The 24228-nt window shown below is 46.6% G+C and overlaps 1 protein-coding gene across 1 annotated transcript in view; it reads right to left on the bottom strand.

Annotated features, from left to right (window-relative positions):
- TRIOBP (TRIO and F-actin binding protein) overlaps nucleotides 1-24228 on the bottom strand; it is an 85017-nt gene that overhangs the window by 31349 nt on the left and 29440 nt on the right. The gene's annotated exons all lie outside the window — the stretch shown is intronic.

The raw sequence follows: 24228 nt of genomic DNA, 5'->3' as shown, positions 1-24228 counted from the left end.
ACCGGGAAATGATAAATACAAACACAGTCTAAACATTTGCTGGAGCATGAAAGCCAAACCTATTGCTTGCGTACCACATAGGCAGGGGGAGTGACACATGCAAGAGCCACAATAACCTTGTTTGAACCTTAAAAAATTATCAGAATGTGTTAATTTAGGAATCCTGTGCCAAATTTGCTCCTTCATAAGACAACTACGAATCAGGGTAACAGGTGACAAGTTACCACATGCCAAGCAGCATAGTAAAAGGACAAACAGCAACAGGGAATAGCAGTTACAAACAAAGAAATAACAAAATGAGCAGTAACTGTGAATATCATTGCCATTATATCACATTTTAGAAAATGTGGTACTTTTTAGGTTAGAAAAAGGGAAGTAAGAGGGGACATGATAGAGGTGAAATTTGGAATGGTGTGGAGAAAGTGGAAACGGAGACGTTTTCCTCTCTCTCATAATACTAGAACCCGGGTCACCCAATGAATGACAGGAGATTCAGGACAGACGAAAGGAAGTACTTCTTAATACAACATATATTCAAACTATGGAAAGTGATACCTCACGATGTAGTGGTGGCTGCCAACTTGGACGGTTTTAGAAGGGATTAGACAAATTCCCGGAGGATAAGACTATCAATGGCTACTAGTCAGGGTGGCTATATACTACCTCCAGTATCAGAGAGGCTGGATGCCTCTGAATGCCAGTTGCTAGGGAATGTAAGCAGGAGAGCGATTTTGAGCTGATGTCTCGCTTATGGGCTTCCCACAGGCATCTGATTGGCCACTTTGGGAAACAGGATGCTGGACGATATAGGTCTTTGGTCTGATCCAGTTCAGTGCTTATGTACCCCATTTTTGGTTTAAATCATGAGTGATTTTAAACTCAACAGAAGCGGCAGCAATCCACAAAATCCCAATTCTGGAACATCTCCACTGACTTTAAATTGGTTGGGATTGCAGCTTTAGTTTCATTAGCACTACTGGGATCAAGGCCCTACTTCAGGGGTCCCCAACCTTTTTGGGGCAGTGGGCACATTTCAAACTTTGAGATTATGTCATGGGCAATCTCTCAAAATGGCTGCCATGGAGATGGTGCATTCACATTCATAAAATGGCTGCCATGGTGGGCATAGCTGGTTGCAAAACACACATTTCCCAGAAGGCAAACTGGTGAGGCTAAAAGAAAAGTAATTCGCACAAGAACCTAATATAAAGAAGAGGTAAGGCCTGAGCTCTGAAACACAAAACTCTTTTGAACTCCATTAGAAATGGTACTGAAGGGCAGTACTTCACTTTGCAGCAGTCAGCATCCCAATTAAAATCATCACCATCATCAGAAATAAATAAAAACCAGGAAGGGCAGGAGGCTAGCGGATGGTAAGAAAGATGTCCATGGGCACCACATTGGAGACCCCGCCCTATTTGATTCCAGAATTTATCCATACCACATGTATTGTGTCCAACATTTGATGTACCAGAAGTGCCCTGGCATCACCAAACCCAGACAGCCATGCTGTTCATATCCATTCTCCCTTCCTAGAATCCTCCATCACATTCCAGATTAACTACCAATGTCCATGTTGCTATTTTCCAGAAAGAAAGAAAACATGAGGAGTTTTGCCAGAAAATCCCTAGGCATTTAGATGGCTACAGAAACATGAGCAACAAACAGCAATCAATTATAACGGATAACTCTGGCCAGTTACACCCAGATTTCTTAATGGGCCAAAGGAATGCAGTGTGTGTAATATATTTGCATTTTGCAGCCAAAATGTAGTACTGTGTTTCCATGGCATTTTAAGTCCAAATAGGCCAGGCTGTCATGCAGATCAGAAGCAACGGTAGTACTAGTCACAACAAACATCGAAGTAATGAGATGGAGCACAGTTATCTAATAAGGACACATGGTGTGTCAGGCATTTTTCCCCAGTGGAAAAAGAATAAGCATAAAATTAGACCATATTTGCAGGCGACACTAAATCAGGAGGAACAGCGAGCTGCATGGGGAACAGGCAGTGGCTTCTGCTCTTTTCGATGCACAGGTGGGGGAAAAAATACTGAAGGCTACTGGCTGTCCTGATAGCTAAAAAGGTCTACCCCCAAGAATTTGACTTTTATTTCCTATTCTTGTAAAGGGATGGTACCCACGTATTTCATGCTGGGAACTGGCTTTAAAAAGGGGCTGCAACAATTGCGGGCAAGGTTCCTATAGAAACGAATCACTGTAAAGGTACCAGTCAACAGCTCTGTTGAAGCACCCTGGGTAAAACCCTAGCTGTGGCGAAGATGTCAACAGGAGCTTTGTTTCTAAAAAGTACGGGATGGGACTACCTAATGCAGCCTTCTAAATAAGGCCACACAACTTAATAGCCCGCACAGATCTCGATTAACCTGCCTGCCCACACAAAGGGATTCTTCCCTAGGGGAGAGAGCAGGTGCCAGGGACAGAAGCAAGGTAATAGCATCTGCTTTCCACTGACTCTTTGGTACTATGTGCCTCCTTTACAGGCCTGAAAGCAACCTGTGGGCTCAGGTTGTCCTGTGCCTTGCATCTTGCAGGCAGGGTGTAACAGGCCAAGGAAGAGAGCAAGCAGGAGCCATTGTTACCTCAGTAAAGGCGCAGATGGAGAATCCCAAATGTACAGCAGCCCCGTGTTTCCTGCATTCGATACTGAGGCTAGTAGTTTAGCTGAAGCAGCAAAAGCCTCACTATACCACGCATTATCTTGGGAACACCGGATCAGGTCAGACTGTACATCTAATAGAACGTTGTCTACATCCACCTTCCCCAACCTGCTGCCTTCTAGATGGGTTGGACTAAAACCACCATCATCCCCAGCCAGCACAGGTAGTCCAAACGGACCTGGACGGCACCAGGCTGGGAAAGGCTGGTCTCCATCTACTCGGAATGGGAGGAGCTCTCCAGGGGCTCGGGACATCTCATGCTATAGCCTTTCCACAACCCGGGTGTCTCCAGACGTTGCGGGCTACAATTCCCATCAGCCCCAGTCAGCATGGCCAATGGTTGGGGTGACGGGAGGAGTAGTCCACAACATCTGGAGGGTCCCAGGTCAGGGACAGCTGTGCTATGCAATAATTTTAAATGGCAATGCCAGGGATTGAACCTGGGACCTTTGGCATGCAAAGCAGGTGCTCTACCGCTGAGCTACGGGGCTTCCTTGCCTTACAAGACACAGTGCAGCAAACCCAAGGGGAGCCAAAGTCAACACACTGCTCCCAAAGAGAGGTTCCAGAAGAAGTGAGAGGGATAGGATGCTTCAGGAGAACATGGGAACACAAAGGTGGGGAATCTCTTTCAGCCCAAGGGCCGCGTTCAATTTCGGAGAAGCTCTCAGAGGTCACATTCCAGTTGTGGGTGGGGCCAACTGAAAAGGGGGTGGTGCCAACCCCCCCCCCCCAAGCTAGCATACTGTAATTTATGGCTCTTACTGCTAGCAACTAAGCCTTTAGAGAGGCATTTCAACCTTTCAGAATGGGGTGGGGGAGGACTGCAGAAAAGCTGGAAAAACACCAAATGATTGGTGGTTGGGGGAACTGCAGTTAGGGCAGAAGAAAGGCGCATGGCCCTATAGAGAACCCCAGAGGGCCGGGTTGGGACCCTGGGCCTGGAGCTCCCACCCCCCCGTGGTAACACAACAAATCAGAGAAGGGCTTGTAACTTGTCATATTAAATTAATAGCCGCCCGGAGGAAATGCCATTGCAAGCTCAATATGTCTTGAGTTTTGAAGGAGGGATGGCAGGACTCTGAGTTAACTACACTGTCAAGCGGTAGTTTTCAGCTTAGGGCACTGTGATGCTGCTAGATACAGAAACAAAAATACTTCTCAGAGGGCTGAAGGGGCTGCATTGCAGGAAGAGATTAAAGAAAACTCAGTATGCTTCGCCTGGCAAAAATTGAGTCTACAGGGGCCATGATAGTAGCGTGCAAGTATGCAAAGAATGTAAACACCAAAGAAGGAAAGGAATTGCTTAGGATGGCACAAATGAGTAGAAGAGGAACAGAGAATGAATGATCATAAGACACGTAAGGATATGTGAGGTCCAGCAGCAGGCTGAGAAGTAGATCAAATAAAGAGACAGCACAAAGTCTCCCATTGGGAGGACAAAATATCTTGCATGCCCTCAGGAGATTTGGGTGACCTTTTTTACATTGTTAAGGATGAAAGCTAAGCAGTGGGATGTGGGATGGGGGCTCCCCCCCCCACAAGGCCTCTCTGGCTCTGGAATGTTTCCCACCAGGAGGCAGAGCTTAACAGTCCTGGGATAGGCAAAGGATGCTTGTGGCACAATCAAAGCCAAGGGCAGATGGGTGCAAAGGATGCAAGACTTCTGGATTCAGCTGTAAGGAACTGAGGATGTAATCCCTGCCCAGCCATGAATCATACTGGCTTTTCTGGCAAAGTTAATATCTGCTTGCTCATACGGACTTTCCAGGGTTGTTGCGAGGATTAAAATGGCACAGACTTTAAGCATGCTTTGGATATCAGGAGCCCAGCAGACATTGTCCAGCAATTTGTAGCAGCATTATTAGGACATCCTTTGCTCTCCTGCTCCATGCCCATTCTCAACTGGTGCACTTGAAGGAGGAGGTAGATCTCAGAAAAAGTGTAACATTTTCACATGTAAATCACACACTTAACTTGACAAAACCAATCAGTTTAAATTGAAGTGGACAAAAGGCAAGGCAAGCACAAGAATTATCTGTGCCATTACTCAAGAACTCAGAGACAGGACATCTGTCAAGATTAGGTCTCTGTTCACTGCACCAGATTTGATCTGGAGGATCTGAGTTCGAGTCCTGGTTCCACCATGGCCTGATTTTCCTGAGGCTACACAGTCACACGCCATCTCATCTGGAGCTTTCCAGTGTTGGAAATAATGGCTTCCCAAGACATTTGTAAAGATGAATATTAGATACAAAAGATAGTGCTAATTAAAATGCTTTATAGAGGATAAAGCAACAACATTGACAAGCTGAATGTGCAGCTGCTGTAAATAGGCAAATTCCATTTTAGGCATAATTAGGAAAGGAACTGAAAATAAAACTGCCTGTATCATACCGCCTGTATACAAATCAATGGTGAAACCACATGTGGAATACAGTATACAGGTCTGGTCACTGTATCCTAAAAAAGGATATCGCAGAGTTAGAAAAAGGGCAGAAAAAGGGCAACTAAAATGATCAAGGGGCTAGAGCAACTCCCCTATGAGGAAAGGTTACAACATCTGGGATTGTTTAAGGAGAGTCAAGGGAGACATGATAGAGGTGTACGAAGTTATGCACAAAGTGGAGAATGTGGACAGGGAGACATTTTTCTCCCTCTCTCATAGTACTAGAACCCAGGGCCACCCCATGAAACTGATTGGTGGGAGATTCAGGACAGATAAAAGGAAGGACTTCTTCACACAGCGCATAGTTAAAACTATGGAATTCGCTACCATGAGAAGTCCACCAATCTGGATGGCTTTAAAAGGGGGGTTTAACAAATTCATGAGGAGAAGGCTATCAATGGCTACTAATCCTGATGGCTACATGCTACCTCCAGTATCAAGAGGCAGTAGGCCTACACTAGTTGCTGGGGAACATGGGCGGGAGGGTGCTGTTGTACTCATGTCCTGCTTGTGGGCTTCCTACAGACAGCTAGTTAGCCACTGTATGAACAGAATGCTGGACTAGATGGACCCTTGGTCCGATCCGGCATGGCTCTTATGTTACGTAATGGACCTATCCAAAAAATTGCCAGATTGTAGACAGGTAATTATGGCTGAATTTTTTTTTTATCCTTAAAAGGCACTAATGGATGCATGGCCACCATGCAGTCATTCCAAGACAAACAACAACAATACCACGTCCTTTGCAGAAAAGGTCCATTTTTAACCAAACTCCATGATCAGGCTTGGGGGAAAAGGCAGAGCAAAAAAAAAACTTAGAATCAACAGGTTTCTAAGCCCTTTGAACTGCACATCTCGCCCTACAGCCTACAAACTCTCAAAAGAAAGCCCCATTTATGTTTTGCCACGGAATGAGAGTGCAAATCCCAATGAAAAACATGTAGGATTCACAATCTCCATCATGTCTGTAGCCAGCTCACCCCAGCTGAACATCCCCCACCGCTGAAAAGCAAACAGTACTTTGTATCTAGGGCAGGCTGGGGAAAAACAAACAAGCACTTTATTAAAAAGGTTGTGGGGCAGATAGGGATGAGATAAGGTGGATGCAATATTGGTTACAAAGAGAAAACCAAACATAACGTGCTGTTCCTAGCATAGGTCTTAACCCTTACAACTTCTGTTCTTTAGCAAGAAGGCATAACCAACATAGCCAAGGAATTGAGGTCCTCCTTAGCTCTCCGTTATCCTGCTTGGCAAGAGCCTGGCTCCCATTGTGGGCAACCATTTTATGGGGCTCTCAGCCTTATCTCCACGAGCCTGCAAGACTGCTCTGCTCACCTCTAAGACTTAGCAAGTTTCCCCAACGCCAATCTCTCTGTGGCCTCTCGTTGTGGGCATCTATCTAGCAAAGCCATCCTGTGGTCCAAGTGAAGGAAGAAACTCACTGTCATCCATGAACAAGAATTGCTACCACTTGAGAAACCAAATCAACATCAGAACATAAGAACATAAAAAGAGCCATGCTGGACCCATCTAGTCCAGCATTCTGTTCACATAATGGCCAACCAGCTGCCCATGGGAAACCCACAAGCAGGACATGAGTGCAACAGCAGCACCCCCCCATGTTCCCCAGTAACTGGTGCACATAGGCTCACTGCCTCTGATGCTGGAGGTAGCATGGAGTCATCAGGATTAGCAGCCATTGATAGCAGTCTCCCCCAGGAATTTGTCTAACCCCCTTTTAAAGCAATCCTAATTAGTGGCCATCACTATGTCTTGCGGCAGTGAATTCCATAGTTTAACTATGTGCTGTGTGAAGTACAGCACATAGTACAGCGCATAGAACCAAACCGTTAGCTGCTTTAAGCATAAACAAAAAAAGCAGCATATAGATATACTGAAATAAAATAAGGAGAAGCCAAAATTGTGTCAGATGGGAATTGGGGTAGCAGAAAAGCAAGTAATAAAGCTGAACCAGAAATATTTTTGACCCCCACCCCCACCTAAAATAAGAGGCTGCATGGCCATCTGTAAGGGATGCTGTAGTTGCATCCTGCACTGTAGTTGCTGCACTGAGCATGGGTTGGACTATATGACCTTCAGGGTCCCTTCCAACTTGAACATTCTATGATTCAAATCAGTAGGTATCACTCTTTATCACAGCCTTCCCCAACCTGTTGCCCTCAAGATGTGTTGGACTGCAGCTCCCATAATTGCCAGCCAGCACAGCCAATGGCACCTTGATTATTAGGAATATTTGAAAATTGAGGATTAAAAAAACTAATTGACAAAAAAATTACCTCAGTTTGGGCTTAGATTTGGGAGTGGGCACTTGCAGAAGCAGCCAAGAAAATGCATCTATGCTGGTAGAATGCAAAAAACTTTAATATAGAGCAAGCCAGCTCCTACCTTTGTTTCTTAGTAACTGTTGGCCCTGTCTAGACCAGGGACAGGCAGCCTAGTGCCCTCCAGATGTTTTGGACGACAACCCACAATTCCTGACCACTGGCCCTGCCAGCTGGGGCTGATGGGAGTTGTAATCCAAATAATCTGGACAGCACCAGGCAGCCTGCCTCCTGGTCTTGACAGCGTGGAGAGTGTGTTGGCACAAGCACCGTCCTTGTTCTCTGTCTCCCCACCCCACGCTTCAACAACACCAGCTTTAGAAAACTGAAGGAAATTGAAAGAGGTTGTGTATCAAGGCATGCAGGTCTTTATAGCTGTCAGTAGCCTGGCTAGAACTCTCTGGAGAGACTTGGGAAGTGTGATTGGACCAGCAAGTGGAGAATCTCTCTTGTGGTCTCAGAACCAGCCATGCACGACTCCCCTCACCTGCAGCAATACAAGTCACAAGAGGGATTCCCATTCTACAAGATGCATTACTAGGTACTAACAACGGGCCTGTAGGAGCTCCTCTGTCCCGCTCAAGGCACTGCTTCCTAAGAAACCGGTAGCACATCCTGCAAATGGGCATTGACGCAATAGCTTCTGCCAAGCATTGGCTGTGTTTTTCCAGTGGGAGCACTCTCTATGGAAAGTATCTTTAAAGAGCACTGAAATAAAATCATTGCAAACCAATTGGTCCTATACTCAAGCTTCCAGCTCAAGCCACGTTCACATAACGACTTTGGTTTAAACATAACTTTAATGTCAGCACTGCTCTCACAAAAAGAGTTAAAGGAGAGGAGTAATAGAGTAGCAGATATACGGTAAAACGTTCCCCATCTATTCAGTTGTAATGCTAAACTATAGTTCGGCATTATGTGAATAAGCCGCCTTGTACTCATGCATTCCCTCCTCCACACATGGCAATCAGAAACATCCAAGCCTTACTTCTACCAAACCGTGGTTGGTTGTTTCATCATACACAGGTAAACTATGGTTTGGCCGTTTCAACATAATAGGTAAACTATGGTTTGTGATGGCCACTTGTGAAGGGTAATAAGCTGATCCTGGTTTGTAGGCTACTGCAAACCATAGACAGGACTGCAAAAGCATAGTTTGCCACAACGTAAGTCTGACATCTCCAATGGCTGTGGCAGGAGGGTGAACCAGACTGCCTGAGGCTCTTCCCAGCTTGATCTTGTAATACCAAATGGCTGGGCTTTACATCTGAACAACACCTACGGGGTCAGAAGGCACAGATGACTGGTTCCTCACGTAGTTCTAGGCATATTGCTATAGGTTACTATTTGCTAAGCCAGCTTTCCCCAACCTGGTGCTCTCCAAATGTTTTGGACTTCAACTCCCATCACCCCCAGCTATCATGGCTAATGATCAGGAATGATCATATGTAGTCCAAAACATATGGAGGGCACTAGGCTGGGCGAAGTTGTGCTAAGCTGTTAGCTACTCATCCCTTTTGGTGAAACATTGAGGAATGTACTCCTCTAACACAGAAGAGTTCATAGTATAGAGCAGAAGGAAGATCTCCCTGATGTTTCAGACGTCATCTTCCAGAAGTCCCTGCTTACACTGGCCAATGGCCAAGAATGCTGGGAGTTGAAGTCCAAAACATCTGCCCACCCCTAGTTACAGTCTCCCTTCTACCGAGATGTGTACTTCCCTGGACACATCTTCTGAAACTATTTTCTAAACAGGGAAGAGCAATTAGAAGAATGCTGATGGGACAACTAAACCTCATGAAGTGCTCCTGAGTAGCACCCACAGATGAACTGGGAACGAGACCTTGCAGGCAAAGAAGTAAACAAAAAGAAAAAGAGGCATTGCCCACTCCAGTCTTGCGTATTTGATGAGATGGAATCCAACACTCCTAGAGATTAAAACAGCTCCCTTTCTGCACTGCCAGGAAACGCTTGGCTGAAGACCAAAAGACATCCACCCCCCATCAAAAGCAGGGAGAAGGCAAAACAAGCATGGAAAGGAAGGGCTAGCTTGGTTAGGATTTATGTCACTGTTGTGCGATGATGGGTGGGCAGCGGCGGAGGATTCCATGCAGTTCTACTCTTAGGCCTCAAGAAGGGAAAACCGTTTTCACATGTCAGTTTCTGTCCCTCTCTCTCTAAATCAGCAATTATCCTTGGCCTGGGTGCAAGGCAGGCTGGGGGGGGGGGGAGAGGAAAAGGAGTGGTGTCTCCAGGAAGGATAGGAAGGGCGGCAGGATATAACGAGGGTGTAGGAAGCGCAGGCAGAGCTCAGGGTCATGGCTTTCCCCTAATATGGGCGTGCAGTCACTTGACGCCTCCATTCTTCACGCAACCAGCCATAAGTCAATGCCACATGCACTGCTCATTACACCAGACATCTCTCACGGCCCAGTCAGCCTCAAAATTTCCCTTCAACATTGGTCTCCCATGAAAGACACACACAGGGATGAGGGAAGCTGCCTTACACTGAATCAGGCCATTGGTCCATCTAGCTCAATATTGCGGACACTGAATGGTAGTGGTTCTCCAGGGTTTCAGGCAGGATTCCCCCACCCCAGCTCTACTTGGAGTAGCTGGGGATTGAACCAAGAACTACAGGAACAGGGTGTGCGTGCGTGCGTGTCACATACCTTCCCCAACCTAGTGTCCTCCAGATGATTTGGACTATAAGTTCCATCAGCTCAAGCTGATCCCTAGGTCAGGGATGATGGGAACTGTAGTCCAAAAGAATCTGGAGGCCACCAGGCTGGGGAAGTCAACCTCCCCCAACCCGGTTCCCTCCCGGTGTGTTGCACTACAACTCCGACCATTCCCAGCCAACTTGGCCACCAATAAATAAGGTCACATGTTAGGCAGGTCTGCTGCACAACCACAGGAAAAACTGGCTCTCCATGTGTCCTTGGAGGGCGACTGATATCCCAGAGTTTACAAAAATCAGCCAAGTACTCTTGTTGTCTCATCATTCGCTCTCCCCCAAAGTCCCCCTGAACTGTGCACCACTCCCTGCTTATCTGCCCCATGAGACCATCCCCCTCCACCATTGCTTGAAACCAGCTGCCTTTTTTTAAAAAACAGATGATGGGAGCAGAAACACTGTTATGCTCCATTCTCTCATCTACAAAGAGTAAACTGGACCCTTTAAAACTTGTGCAGAGAGAGGAAAGACACACATACAGGAGAAATGGAAAGCAAACCGGAAGGCGAAGAGGTGAGACAGACAGAGGCCATCTCTTCCTAATCCTTTGGCTGCTTTTAAAAGAAATAGCCTTGACATATTATCACATCGACCAAGTACAAAAAAAAGAAAGAAAGAACAGGCACAGCAGCTGAAAAGCTGAATGCTTCAGGAGGCTTGTCCAAATCAGCATAACGTTCATGTCCAAAACTTGAGAGTTGATCCATTCCATGATTATAGCACCACCCACCCTCAGGAGGCCAGTGGGTGGGGGAGGAAAGGAGTTGGAATTGGGAGGACTGCAGTTGTGCAAAGCTCACTTCTTGAGCACCTCGGAAGCCGAAGCAGAGCCCTCCCCAGACATGAAAAAAAACATTTCCCTAACCCCGTAGCAAAACCAGCCGCTCTTCCTGGTTACAAACATGCCTGCTCTACCGGAGGGGGGGGGGGTGAGGAGGAAATGGACAGACCGAGGAAGATCTTTCTTGCTTCTCTTTTTATGAGGTCCATAACCTTTTATTGAAACATATGTATGCCACCTTTCAAGTTAACACAAGTCTTTCCCTAGGCGCCTGATGAAGACTCCTGTTAAAAAATAATTTTCAAAAGTACTCGAAAAACTGGCGTGCGCCTCTCCCAACCGACAGCGAGCTAAAAAGGGATCGCGTTGCCTATGTCGCGCATCGAGCCCTCCGAGGCAAAAACACGGCAACAGAAATACTCCGCGCCCTCGTGTTCGAACGTGTGAACCCCGCCAACTTCTTTCTGCACTCGTTGAAGAAATGCTAGCCCTAAAACAGGGGCAAACCAGCTAAGGCGATCATATCCAGGTCCACTCGCGGGGAGGCGGAGGACCCCTTCGGAAGTGGGATCGGAGGCGGAGGGATGGGAAGCGGGGGCTTTCCTTCTCCGCCGGAAAGGAAAGGCTACTTACGGGAAGCCGGATCTTGGGGTAGTAGCCAGTGTTAGTCCTACTTAAAGCAGACCCGTTGAAATTAAGGCGTAAGTTAGCCACGATTAACAAGTCCCATTTATTTTCAGTGGTCTACTCTAAGTAGGATTAGTGCTGGATACTGCCTTGGAGCTGAGGGGGGCAGCGAGCTGGCTGGGACGCCGTAAACTCCACCTGCACACGCCCTCCGAAGAAATTTCTGCACAACTATGGTGGGAGGTAATAAAGTTGCCTAGAGCAGGAAGGCAACTAGCTTACCGTCATGCTGTCGGCTGGCCTGAGCGGCTACAAGTCTCCTTGTACGTTTTAAAAGCGGCCAAATCTAGCAAAGCCGAAAGGAGCAAGAGCAGGAGCAGCAGCAGCAGCACCGCCGCCGCCGAAGTCCATCGTCCGGCTCCCCGCCTCCCTCTCCCCGCCTGTTCCAACCCCTTCTATCCGCCCAGCAGAAAACTTTTTCTCCCCCTCCGCTCTCTCTCTTTAAAACTTCCTGGGCGGGGCCTTCCCAGCCAATGGGACCATCTCCAGTGGGAACTTTTGCAGGGCACGACGTCGCGAGCGGCCAATGGAGCGGCAAGAGAAGGAGGCGGGGTGGAGCCTGGCCGCCCAAACGCTGGAAAGAAAGGCGAGAAGGGCGAGGGGCTCGCCGACGGAGCGGCGATGGGGAGGCGAGCGAGAGAGAGAAGACGGCGAGGGGGACCCGCGGGTCAAATGGGAGGGCCTCGAAAGCAGGCAGGGAGGCGCCCGGGAGTCCCCTGTCCGTCGCAGAGCGTGTGCCAGGCGGCGCAGCCAGCCAGCCAGCGGCGTCAACCCGTTGATGGGGAAAGAAAGGAAGGCGCCGCGCGGCGGCTGCGCTCTGGCGGGCTGGACAAAGTAACCGCGCATTTACGCGAGGCCACGAGGCGCGCGCGCGCGCGCCCCCCACCCGTCGGATATAATCCCAGCAAGAGCTGCACAGGGCAAGATTAGAAACCAGTTTCTGCTGCCGTGCTTCCAGACGAAGCTTTTACTTGTTACATTTCCATCCCGCTTAAGGCAGCGTGCATGATCCAGCTCCATTTATTGCTCACAACCACCCTGTGAGGTAGGGTAGGCCTCATGAAGAATCCTGTTTAAAGGATTCTTTAGACTGACCTGCTACTGGCCCGAAGTCACCCAGCGAGCTTTATGGCCCAGTGGGGACTAGAACGTGGATGTCCTGAGTCCCAGTCCAACACTCTAACCACTACTCCACACCACCCCTGGCTCTTTTATGGTGCTATCACCCAGCCTCATTCCTGTATGTTTACATATATGCGTGCAAGTCCAGACAATGCCTTCTACTTGTGACCGTCCCTTGTTTTCTTACAGGCTTTCCTTTTTCCTTAACACAAATTTGTTGAGGAGAAAAGGACGGGACAGCTGCTGAACGCCAGCTGCTAACACTAGGAGGCTTCTGTCTGGAAGCAGTGGCTGATCTCCTACTAACCCCCATATTCCCAGGGTGCTTCCAGATTGTTGCAGTCTAACTGTTCTGCCTCAAACAGGGGATTTTATGGGGGGTCCAGACAAAGTGGTTTTCCATTTGTAGCCTTCCTACATTTTCCCACCACTTCTTCCATCTTCCCCCTCCCTTCGTACCAACAAAAATGCATTAAGGAGGGAGAGAATAACCGCACAATGCCTTTTGATCTGTAGCGCTAGGAAGCACCCTGAGTTGCTCCCATACCTTTTGCTAAAGTTGGGAATTGGGGGAGGAGGCAGCATCTGGTTGCAATTTATAGTCTATGGGACCCTCTCATGAGGCCTTTTGGATGTGAGGAATATAGAGATATAAGGCCTCATCGGAGGGTCCCATAGGCTCCTTTTGTTTCTATAAATTGCAACGATGTAAAGATGCCTTAGGAATAAATGGGAGTAGGGGTCAAGAAGGAGGCGGCCCAGTTATTTAGCAGGGTCTCATGGTGGTTTATCTCAGCCCTCCTCAACCTGGTGCCCTCCAGATGTTTGGACCAACTCCCATCAGCCCCAGCCAGCATGGCCAATGGTTGGGTATCCTGGGAGTTGTCCAAAACATCTGGAGGGCACCAGGTTAGGAAATGGTGACCTTATCTAGCAGCTCACTTGAACAACTGGCACTGTTGTTCCCAGTGCCCCAACCAAAGTCACACTTACTGCCATCGAAAAGCAACGAGGCTCACTTCTGAGCAAGCCTGGACAACATCAGGCTGTGGTGTGTTTTGTCAAAAATAAAATATGTAGCCAAAATAAAATTTCCAGGTTTTCCATTGTTTTTCCCTTGACCAGAGATAATAACACTTACACACTTTGCGCACTGCAACAGTACGGGAATGATAAATAGTAATATCTCACCACACGAGGAAGCCCATTAGAGCACGAATTTTGTTTCGGAGAGCCTCCTAAATCAAAGCACTGAGACGTGTGGCACCTTAAAGACTAACAAACAATTGTGTTGTGAATGGCCACTGTTAGTAATGTAATTCTCACTATCTGTACTTTCTGCATTTCATTTCCTTCTGACTTCATTGTATATATTCTCCTCCGGCAACCATGTGTATATGTACCTGTAACTCAGGACAACACTTCATGTATCTGATGAAGTAGTCTGTATTCCATGAAAGCTTATGCCATTAACACATTTGTTAGTCTTTTAAGGTTCCACAAGACTCTGTTGTTTCTCCTGCAACAGACTAACACGGCTATGCTGCTGGAAACTAAATCAAGGATGACTCCTTGATTTAGTGTGTTCAACTATTCATGCCTCTTAGCGCAATGAAGGTTAACATTCCTTTGCTGGAAATACACATGAACCAATGTCCAGAGATCAGATACATCTGGGCCTACAGAAACCCACTGAATCCCTGAAACGTAGCGACTAGAGAGAAACAAACGTTCTATGATGAATACAGGCTCCCCTATCCACTGCCAGCACCAGAGGTGTCTTAATCCCATAGCACTGATTTTCACAAGGGCATGGAATGCTTCAGCACTCCACCAGGCCCAATTAAGGTGTTCAAAAATGTTATACGTGTACGTGCGTTTGTGCGTACGAACACATCCTTGAATCTCCTTAGGGGGCCTGCCTCATACTGAACATCGTAACACAGAGAATGTTAGGTATGCCATAAAGCTAGAAATTGCAAATATGCAGAAGAAGAGCAGTAGAGAAATAACTTCTGATCTTTCTTATCAAGAGAAAGAAAAAGTATGGTAAGAATTTCCCAGCATTTCTTTTTTGCACCCTCTCATACCTCCTTTCAGAAGAATAAAATGCCACCAATGTATGTTTATTCCCCTGCCCATTTGTACTTTGTATCCCACTCTTTCTCCAAGAGAACTCAGAGTGGTATAAATGGGTTCCTAGGCCTATCCAGACACTGGTGGCCACACCAAGACTTAGGGTACTTCCAGACAGAGGGCTCCTAGCATTACTGATCAAAAGGCATTGTGCAGCTATTTCATCTTTCCCTCTTATCAGATTTTTTTCTGCTAAGGAAAAGATGGAGAAAGCTGTGGGTCACAAACACAGGAGGATGGAAAAAGACGTCAGGGAGGCCTCCGAACAAGGGAGTGTTGTAATAATGGGTGACTTCAATTGTCCCCACATTGGATAAATGCATGTTCCAGTCATGACAAAGAGGTTAAATTTCTCGATGCCTGAAATGACTGCACTCTTTTTTAAACTTTAAAACAAAAAGTTGGTCATGGAACCAATCAGAGGGGAGGTGACCCTAGATTTAAGCCTAAGTGGTGTTGCTCAGGACCTAGTATGGGATGTGAGTGTTGTCAAACCGATTGGAAACAGTGACCACAGTGCTATCAGATTTAATATATAAGTGGAAAGTTGCCAAGGAAGTCCAATACAGTCACATTTGACTTCAAAAGAAGAAACCTCTCTAAAATGAGGGAGCTGGTAAAAAGGAAGTTGAAAAGGGGAGTCAAGAGGGTTAAATCCATTCAAAACGCTTGGAGGTTACTCAGAATCACAACAATAGAGCTCAGCTAGCATTATACCACAGGTTAAGAAAAGTAGCACCAAGTGTAAGGGGTCACAAGCAGTGTCAAGGAAGCTGTTAGAGAAAAGAAGGCTTCCTTCAGAATATTGGAGTCTTGCCCAAATGAGGAAAACCAAAGGGACCACAAGCTTGCACAAAGGAGATGCAAGCAGACAATAAGAGACACAAAAAGGCATTTTGAGGAGGATATCACTAGCAACATCAAGATCAACAATAAAGAATTCTTTAAATATATCAGAAGCAGCAAACCAGCTAGGGAGGCAGTTGGACTATTAGATGACAGGGAAGTTAACACAGTGCTAAAGGAGGACAAGGAGATTGTGGAGAAGTTGAATGAATTCTTTTTATTTGTCTTCACTGTAGAAGATATAGGACAGATACCTGTGCCTGAACTGATGTTTTCAGGAAGGGTGACAAAAGAGGAAGTTCTTAACCTTATTGACAAACTGAAAGTTAATAAATCACCAGGCCCAGATGGTATCCATCCTAGCGTTCATAAAGAACTCAAATATGAAATTGCTGCTCTTCTAACAAAAATGTGTGACATGTCCCTAAGATCAGCCTCTGTACCACAGGACTGGAGAATGACCAATGTAACACTGACTTTTAAAACAGGATCCAGAGGGGATCTGGGAAACTATAGGCCAATTTGCTTAACATCTGTTCCAGGTAAACTGGTTGAAAACATTATTAAAGATAAAATTAGTAAGCATATAGAAGGCAAACCCTGCTGAAAAAGGATCAACATGGCTTTTGCAAAGGTAAGTCCTGTCTCACTAACCTTTTAGAGCTCTTTTGAGAGTGTCAATAAACATGTGGACAGGGGTGATCCAGCAGACATTGTCTCCTTGGACTTCCAAAAGGCTTTTGCCAAAGTCCCTCACAAAAGACTCCTGAGCAAACTTACTAGCCATGGAATAAGAGAAGAGGCCCTCTTATGGATCAATAACTGGTTAAAGAATAGAAAGCAGAGAGTAGAAATAAATGGTAAATCCTTCCAATGGAGGGATGTAAACAGTAGGGTCCCACAGTGACCTGTATTGGGACCAGTGCTTTTCAAGATGCTCATAGATGATCTGGAATTAGTAGTGAGCAGAGAAGTGGCCAAGTTTGCTGAAGAAACTAAATTATTTAGGGTAGTTAAAAAGTGATTGCGCAGAGCGCCAAAAAAATCTCCAAACTGGGAGAATGAGCATCAAAATGGGAAATATGGTTCAACATAAGCAAATGTAAAATGATGCACATTGGGAAAAAAATCCCAACATTTAAGTATAAACTGATGGGATCTGAGCTGGCAGTGACTGACCAAGAAAGAGATTCTGCAGTTGTGGTGGCCAGCTTGATGAAAATGTTGGCCCAGTGTGTGACAGCTGTGAAAAAGGCAAATGCCATATTAGGCATAATTAGGAAGGGAACTGAAAATAAAACTGCCAAGGTCATACTCCCTCTATACAAATCTATGGTGTGAGAGCACACTTAGAATAGCGTGTACAGCTGTGGTCACTGCACCTAAGAAGGATATCGTAGAGTTGGAAAAAGTGCAGAAAAGGGCAACTAAAATGATCAAAGGACTGGAGCAACTCCCCTATAAGAAAGATTACAATTTCTGGGACTGTTTAGCTTAGAAAAAGGGCAAGTAAAGGGAGACATGATAGATGTGTACAAAATTATGCATGGGGTGAAGAAAGTGGATAGGGAGTCATTTTTCTCCCTCTCTCAAAATACTAGAACCTGGGGGTCATCCCATGAAACTGATTGGTGAGAGATTCAGGACAGATAAAAGGAAGTACTTCTTTACACAGTGCATAGTTAAACTATGAAATTCACTTCCACAAGATATAGTGATGGCCACCAATTTGGATGGCTTTAAAAGGGGACTGGACAAATTCATGAAGGATAAGGCTATCAATGGCTATGTCAGGGTGGAAACTGAGCCGATAGAACCCCAGAGCAGTTCTGATTCTGAGGATCAGCAATCCGTGGGAGAGGAGCCAGCTCATCCCTCACAGGCACAGCAGCTGGCAGAGATTCCTCCTGCCGGCATTCCTGAGATAGTGATCTTAGCAGTGAGAAAGTGCGGGAACGGGGCTTGCTTGACGCAGACGCAGGGAGCGATGAGCGATGGAGGGCGCGGAAAGGAGGCGTAGCGCCCGTTTGGCACGCAAGCAACGGCCACCTCCCGTGGACCCAAGGGAAAGAGGGAGGATCTCTCCCTAGCCCATAAGTTCAGGGTCTTCAAGTGACTCTCCTTTAAACAGGGATCAACTGCCTACTCGGCGCATAGGCTACTCTGCTGTTCCTTGCTTAGTCGCTGGTGATTAGAATCTGAAAGTCATTAAGTTGTAAAAGGATTAAAGCCTTGAAAAGAATCCTTTTGTCTGTGTCTTGAGTTGGCTATTGGAGTCTACTGAAAGAGGCCGCTAGGGCGCTCCTGACAGGCTACTAGTCCTGATGGCTATATGCTGTCCCAGTATCAGAGGCAGTATGCCTATATACCAGTTGCTGGGGAACATGGGTGGGAGGGTGCTCTTGTACTCCTGTCCTGCTTGTGGGTTTCCTGGCAGCTGGTTGGCCACTATGCGAACAGAATGCTGGACTAGATGGACCCTTGGTCTGATCCAGCAGGGCTCTTATGTTCTTATGACATCGGGACCCCGTATAAAAATTCTGTGAATGAGGCAGGGTGATTGTACGATGAAAGCCTCATCTAGAAGTACCTTTAGTTTGATTTGGAGAAGTGGAATTGTCTGGCATCTTCAGAATATTCTGTGGGTAATATCCGCTACTTGTGTTCAGCATACCATGCAGCGCTGGTTATGCTGAAGAGGATTCTTCTGCACCTTACCAATCGCCCTAGAGTGGAGGTCCCCAACCTTTTTGGGTCAGGGGGCACATTTTGAATTCTGAAAGGGTGTTGCAAGTGCTCTCATAAAACGGCTGCCATGGAGTATGCAGCTAATCACAAAGCATCCATTTCCCAGGAGGGCGAACTGGTGAGGCTAAGAAAAAAAAGAAAGTAATTTGCCCAAGCATCTAAGCACAAGGCAGAGATGGGATCTGAGCCCCAAATCATATATTTGCCCCCACCTGCTCTAGCTACCCAGCCTACCATTGTTGTTTTTATGTTTTTATCACTTTTAATATTTTAACTATTTTTATGTATTTTATTGTTGTAAGTCGCCTTGGGAGGGCTTCTGCCCTGAAAGGCGGACAAGAGATATTTTAAATAAATAAAAATTAAAAAAATTATATCCTGCCTTTTTTCCTCCTTATGGAACCCATGCCGGCATACATAATCCTCCTCCTCTCCACTTTAGCCTCACAACAACAACCCTGTGGGGTAGGTTGCGCTGAGAGTCAGTGACTGGCCCAAAGTCACCCAATGAGCTTCCATGGCCGAGTAGGGACTAGAACCCAGAGCTCCCAGCTCCAAGTCAAACACTCATGCCACTACACCACACTGACTCCAGGCGTGTGTCTTCTGGGTGGTTGGGCACCCATTGAAATGAAGCACTGGGCTGCAGCCACCCACCACATTTATTTCTTAAGAATGCCTCTGGGGCCCAGAGGGACTCCTGGAACTACACATGATACAGGGAGCCAGCACTCCACTTTGCAGCATGCCAACCTCCTGGCTATTGTTGGCAATTTAAAAAAAAACTAGGAGAATGTAAAATGAAGATCAGGAGGGGCAGGGAGCCTGGTGGCCACCAAGAGGGGTTGGGGACCCCAGCCCTAGAGAAAGGAAGCATATTACGGGGTCAGCCAATTGTCTTTTCTTCAAAAGAACTGTGGGAGAAGGAAAGAGGCTCCCCCATTCCGGCTGCCCAACATGGAACAAGCAAGCCTGGCGATCCTCCTCTCCAAGTGAAATTCAAGCTTACAGCTGAATTTCACGTTCTCTTAGTTTTGCTGCCCTGCATTTCGAGGAAGTTCCCGTTTACCTGCTGCCATCATTAGGGAATTGCAACACTTCCCCCCCCAACTGTTCTGATGCCTATCGCTTTTCTGATTGCGTAAGAGAGGAGTAGCACAACAAGTTATCAATGGACACCGCTACTTGGCTCCAGGATTCATGGCCCAATACATTCAATCAGCATTCTGTGATCCCAGGGCCAATTCCCTCCTGGAGGCAAATACTAGCTCCTTGCTGCAGCTGCTTCCCTGGAGTACCAGGGTCCTGAAACATAAGCACATGAAAGAGCCCCACCCCTGCAAGAAGTGAAAGACAAGCCAGCAACACGTTCAGTGTGCTAAAGAACTAGAGACACACAGAGACACACAAATGTCTGAGCCAAGGTTGGGGAAAAAACAGCAAACCTCTCTGTTAAAAGCCTCATTCCAATGCCCATGTTTTAACATCACGCATAGCCTGGACGGTACGCTAACAAAGCTTTAACTCCGCTGATCAGCAGCATTTATGCGATAACACTCCAGAGGATTTATAATAAATAAATAGGAGAACCTATTTGTGACCAGAAAGGCTTGTATCTTTCACCGATGGTGAATATCCACTGTGGATTTATGCATGACGATATAGAAGTCACCCTCTCTACTTGATTTGTGAGTTTCTAACTTGCTTTTCTAATAGTTTGCTCAAAGCAGCTGCTATTTTTAAAAGATCAGTCATATAACATTAAATACAAATACAGCATTTAACATTTCAACCTTACAGCCCAGCTTAGAAACAATGGATCTACTGGAATCCTAAAACGGTAAGAACAATCTGATAAAAGTGACACAGAATTTGCAGCACAGAACTACAGATTCTTTGGAGAAAGACCCATGACTGTTAAAGTAGTATAAAACAGTGGTGCTGGAGCTCTGTCAACACGAGGGCCAAATTCAATTTTGGAGAAGCTCTTGGGGGTCCCATTTCAGTGGTGGGTGGGGCCAGAGCCAAAGGGGGTGGAGCCAAAATACAAAAAATACCAGCATATTGTAGCTTAAAGATCTTACTGCCAATAACTAAGCTTTAGGAGAGGTATTGCAACCTTTTAGAATGGGGAGAAAATTGCACAGAAAGCTGGGAAAACCATAAACCGATTGGTGACTGGTGAAAAGGAAATGGGGCCAGGGGAAGGGGGTGTGGCCATCTCAGGAAGTTGGTGGCATGCTTGCTAGCAGCTAATCTGGATCCTGAGAGGGTTAAGGAGAAGGGAACACTTGCATCGACAGTGTACACCTACAGACAAAACCATACAAGCAAGCTATCACCAACACAAGGACCTGGTTTGCACATCATGGCAACCCACCAGTGCCCGTCTCTTCCGCTTTAGCACGCAACCCACAATTGGCTCCCTTCATAGGTTGTGCAGCATGACGTGCAAACCCAGACCACTGGGTTGTTTAGGGGCTTGTTGCTTGGTTAACCAGTGGGCTGTTTAGCCCCTAAACAACCCAGCAGCCTGGGTTTGCACATCATGCTGCACAACGTATGAAGGAGCCAATTGTGGGTTGCGCAGTAAAACAGTAGAGGCAGGTGCACTGCAGGCAGTGCACCCACTCATGCCCGACAACCCATCCGTTTATGTGTGAGCAGGGAACAGCTGCCTCTGCCTCCCACCTGCCATCCTTGCTCCGTCGTACATCTGGGGTAGCCAATTATTGCCTCTCCTCCACCTTAAGGTTACATTACATAACTACCTTTATGAGAAGGACCATTTTTCCTCATGCGTATTTGTAGGTTGTCCAGCATAACGTGTATCCTTCCCTAGCTATGGTTGGGAGACATTACCACACAGTGGTAATGTGAATTCTGTAGCTTCCCACCAAAAATCCTTCACTTTAAACCAGCCAACCAACCAACCAGCCACACCCTAGACTAAAGGCAACTGTATGCACATTCAGAAACTATACATGTAGAATTGTCATGCCTTCTGCAACCTGCATGTAGATCATAACACACTTCTTTGGAGGAATATTGTTGTTTATAAAAGGACACAGAGGGGTCTAGATATTGGGCTTTCCATAACCAGTCTTCTTCTGTGCAATCATGGGGTAGGAACAGTGGAGGCTGGTGGCTCTGATGTCAGTGGGGCGGTGAATCCGCTCCGGGTTTCAGTCAGAACTCTAAAGGAATAGCTCCTTTAGAGTTTGGACTGGTTCTGACTGAAACCCGGAGTGGATTCACTGCCCCAGGGACATCGGAGCCACCAGCCTCCACTAGGTAGGGAAGTACGAAGAGGACATCTAGACAAACTCTCTGCTAGATACAGCGTAGCACCAGGCATCTTCCCACACACCCAATCAAGCCATGCAGTCCAGAATACAACATATCAGATGCAGAGATGCTACTGAGTTAATAACTCCAGAAATGCTAATAGAAATGCCCGTTCCCACTACGATCACAGACACCCAAACAGGCATATGGGTATTGTGTTGCACCTTTTAAAAAATGGATTGTATATTTGCAAAGATGTCCCAAATCTATCTACAAATATCGTTTGACTTATGACACAGAATATAATCTGAGAACATGGCAAGAAATGTTTGCATCCTGACACAGGGCCTTTGCCACTGACACCAGGACCTTGGGTCATTTCAGCTTTACCGCCTCTGAACAGGGATGAACAGAGCACTCCAGCTATTGTGTTTACTGCTGCTGCAATTAAGGTGTATTGCATGCTCAGCAGTAGAGGCAATGTCTGGAAGAGAAGAGATGCAGGTGCTAGGTTTGCCCAAGGCATATAGGCAGATGCATATTATTCCCTTCCAGCTGCATTTCGAGCAGAGGCTTGTCCAAAAGGGTGGAGTAGGGGGCGCTGTATCCAAGGTACGTCTTGATGCACTGTCTTTGGATTTCCTAGCTACTCCAGGGTGCCCATGTGTCCTCTTTTACAGAGGACAGCCCGCTACTTGAAGGACTGCCGGAGGACTGTCCTCAGTTTTGAAGGCATCTTCTATGTGAAGGACTGTACAGTCCAAGTCTGGTTTAAGGATAAAGATCCATCAGAAGGAAGAGCTGGGCCTTGCAGGTGCCCATCCACAGCACCTGGACAGCAGACTGAGCAAGGCACGCAGGTCACCTGGTCACAGTCTTCCACACGATGGTGAGATGTTATGTGTTTCTATTTAAATATAATTATTATTTCTAAATTTGCATCTATACATACAAAATTAACTTACGCAAAGTCCTCTTTTATCCTCTTTTTTGGTGATGCATTTCCTTTTTTTGGCAACTCTAAGCGGCCACCCTAAGGTACTCATGTACGCACTGTTGTGGTACACCATTTGTGTGTACCACAAAGATGGTTCACACCATCTTTCACAGCCCAGCATTCCACGTTGCACCATCCACTCTCCCCACAAATCCAGACAAAAAGGTAGAAAAGCTCATGGCCTCTCATCCAGGTATTGACACTGATGTGGTAGAGCACCTACTTTGTATGGAGAAGGCCCCAGTTCAACCCCAGCATCTCCAGGTTATGCTGGAAAACTCCTGCCTCAGACTCCAAAGAGCCGTTGCCAGTCAGTGTCGACAGCACCGGGTTAGATGGACCAAGGGTCTGACTCCATATAAGCAGCTTCCTGGGTTACTAATCAGAATTGTGTGGCCTTAAAGCAGAGGTGGGCAACTTGTGGTCTTCCAGATGTTTTGGCCTACAACTCCCATCAGCCCCAGGCAGTATAGCCAATTGTGAGGGGTTGTGGGAGCTGTAGGCCAAAACATCTGGAGGGTCACAAGTTGCCCACCCCGCCTTAAAGGATGATCCAGCCCCTTTTAGCTCTGTGGCAAAATTGGTTTAGACTGCAATCCTATGGACATCTACATGGGAATAACCCCCACTGATTTCTGAGTAGACTTACACAGGAGTGCATTGTAAGCATGGTTTACAAGGCATCTCCCTCTCCAGAAAACCAGACCAATGGCCTGTTTACTACAGCACCGCAACCCTGTCAAGGACCGAGACCACTATTCAGGGGCAGCGCACGTCTCTGGTTGTAAAAAGCAAAGGCCAGGTTCAATCCCACCATCTTCCATGGAAAGGATCAGGCAGAAGGAGATGAGAAAGACTGTGCCCAACACCCTAAATAACCATTGTCTGTCAGAGTAGACAATACTCAGCTTGATAGACAAATATTCTGACTTGGTAAAAGGAAACCACTTACATTCCTATCAGATAAGTCTCACATCCATCTTTTTAGGATCTCATGATTTCTCTCTCCTAGAACTGTTTCCAGGTATTCCTTACATGGAACTGAGTCTGGGGCCAAGCATGCACCCCTATCACCGAATGACAGACTTTACAAATCCTTACAGCAGCCTCCCCCAAGCTAGTGCCCTCCAGATGTTTTTGACTGCAAGTCACAACAGCCCCAGCCAGAATGGCCAATGGTCAGTATTTCTGCAAGTTGAAGTCCCAAACATCTGGAGGGCACCAGGTTGGGGAAGGCAGCATTACAGAGGTAAGTTAATAAACAGGGCATCATCAGCCTAGCAACAGAAGACAAATCAGCTGCCAAAAACGCCACAATGGAGAAGTCAGATCTGCCGAATGTTTTCCTAACATACATTTATTTGTTAGTAGGTGCCCTTTCAAAGTGAAGAGTTAGCAATCTGGGATGGAG

The sequence above is a fragment of the Heloderma suspectum genome, chromosome 7, assembly GCF_057233095.1.
Source record: "Heloderma suspectum isolate Gila_16-S chromosome 7, 16-S_ref, whole genome shotgun sequence".
In the NCBI taxonomy this organism is placed as follows: domain Eukaryota; kingdom Metazoa; phylum Chordata; class Lepidosauria; order Squamata; family Helodermatidae; genus Heloderma; species Heloderma suspectum.
The sequence above is the reverse complement of the archived record's forward strand: the minus strand, read 5'-3'. Positions and strand labels throughout refer to the sequence as shown.